This window comes from Phocoena phocoena, chromosome 13 (assembly GCF_963924675.1).
Source record: "Phocoena phocoena chromosome 13, mPhoPho1.1, whole genome shotgun sequence".
Classification (NCBI taxonomy): Eukaryota; Metazoa; Chordata; class Mammalia; order Artiodactyla; family Phocoenidae; genus Phocoena; species Phocoena phocoena.
In genome coordinates this window covers 12,563,835-12,566,311 of record NC_089231.1, presented here as the reverse complement: position 1 = coordinate 12,566,311, position 2,477 = coordinate 12,563,835, and positions in this window count along the sequence as shown.

Genomic DNA, 2,477 nt, shown 5'->3' with positions numbered 1-2,477 from the left:
GAGAAAGACGGGGCAGATTTGGGACTCTTTTTAGTTCTGTGCTGTTGGTTGAATACAAGTATTTTTATGAGAATCTTATGGGCACAGTGGATAGCAGGGCCATAATTTTAAACCTAATTTTTCTAGTCTGCGTCTTGCAGACCGGTTTAATTTTGACTAAGAGAGGACATGTCGCAGGCCGAGGATGAAGAGAAAAATCCCTGGCTGTGAAGGGCTTTCTCATGTCGTTAAGAGCAGTGCAGTCTGCCTTTACCGTTTAAGTTTGGGCAGTGGTATCAACCTGGGATGTTACACGGACAAGTGGGCTGTGTGTTACACAGATAGGAGGAGCCCTGGGGAAGCTGCGCTTGATTCACAGAGCTGAGTCTGGCTACTGGGAACCCCAAGCATTTTTTTGTCTCTAGCTTTCATTCCTACCCCCCGCCCCCCCATCTGTAGCCTCTCTTACCTGGTACTGAATCATACCTCCTAACTCACTTGAGATGGGGTGGCTTGTGGCTCTTAGCAAGCTTTTAAACGAACACCACAGAATAACTCCTGCTTGAGCTCACTCCTGGGTTCTTTTTATGGGACAGGAATTATCTGTCAGCAGACGGCTGAAGCTCCGCAGTGCTGAAGCTTCCGCAAGAGAGCTCGGAAGATCTCGGGATGAAGTGCCTCGGACCAGGCAGCGTGGGTCATGGCGGGAGTCGTTCCTGCTGAGTAGCTCTGTGCCATGCACGTGACCCAGGCGACCCTTCGAACGTTGAGTGTGGCACTGACAGCTTGCACAAGTTCAAGTGATTCTTTTGAGAAAGACAGCTTATTTTCTTGAACAGAGTTTAGGCTCGACAATGCTTCCCCATTAGCAAAGCTGAAGGAGGTTAGGGACTCAGTGCTTCTCCAGAAAGCACTGGCCATCCTGAGAGCCTCCTGAACGCAGCTCTGCGTGGCTTTTAAAGGACTTACTCCTCAGAGCTGTACTTTCTGCCCAGCAGGTGTAGACTTGAATCACTAAGGACGCAAATGGAAAGGGAGAGGCAGAAAGTAAAGGCTTTATATTTCCTCTTCAGAGACGCAGCTGCCATCTCTCCTGCCAGACTGTCCTCCTCACCACCAAAAAGCAACAAAGGTAAAGAGAAGCAGCTCTGTGCTTTATAATTTCAGCTCGCTTCTTGTCAAAGGGGAACAGATAAAAGCAGTAAAATATGGCATTGGGACAGGTTTGCAATGAGCCAAAATGAGGGGCCAGCTTATTCTTGAACTGAGGGGGGCTTTTTGCTAATATATACATACATTAACATATCTGAATATCACTGACAGTGTGCATTTAAAATCCTCGAGGCTAAATTGACTTCAAATCCCTGATTTGTTTAGCAAAACAGAACTCTGTTGCTATTTTCTACTTACTCCCTAGTAACTCATTCAAAACAGAGCGGGTCACGTAGGGTTGAGGCCTCTGTGTGACGAAGCACTTCTTAGAGGATCTTCACTCCACTGGACTGGTCTTATTAATAACTTAATGTGTTGGGAAGAATTCCTTTACTTTCCTGGGTCTCAGCTTCTTCTTATGGCTTTAAAATTAGTCTCTTAAGAATGGGTGAATTCTGTAAATGCATGTAAAGTCTCATGGTTTATGTTTGTGTGATGGGGTGACCATTCTGAAGTTCCTACTACTTCTAGGATCAATGAGCATATTATGAAATGAAGTTTGAAGGATGGAGCACGAGAGTAAAAGATTAGCCCTGGTTTAGGGAAGGGGAAGGAGGCACTAGAAAAGTTAATTCTTGTGAAATGGTTAAGAACCTACACAGGCTCTGTGCCAGGTTGTAAGAACTTGGTGTCTTAGCCACCCTTGGAGATGTACTTCTCCCGAAAGGACAGACCCAGGCCCTGTGTCTTCTTGCAATCCTTTAGTTGTCAATATCCCCTTCTAAGACATGTTCTCTCCTCCTGTTTCCTGAACAAAAATCCCCCTTCTCAACCTAGAAGAGTTGGAGCCTTGGGCATCCTTTTTTTCCTCCTTTTTTTCTCCCATGACAGCTTCCAGATGACACATCTCTTTTGCTTGGGAGGGATTTTTCTACCTTAAAAGCAGGCGGAAAGGTACATTAAAGGAACATTTCTGCAATTCTTTCTCTTTGAGACTCAATTTGAAGTCCTTCTATGTCTAAGGACACTTCTAACTTGCCCTCACTGACTGGGTGAAGGCTTCCCTGGGTTCCAAGCATCTTTGGTGGGATCCCATGTGCCTTGGGGCTTCTGTGTTCTATGGGTTCCTCTTTCCTGAAACTGACTGGATAATATTAATTAGACCAGAAATAGTAAAATATTTAGAATGTCACTGCTGCTAATACATATTGATTCCTGGGTGATTTTGCAAGACATTGATAATTTCACAGGTAAATTTTCCTTGCCCTCAAGGAATGTTAAATCTAGTAATGAAAACTAGAATAGTCAACAAACAAGAATTCTGTAAATTCATCTACACATACCTG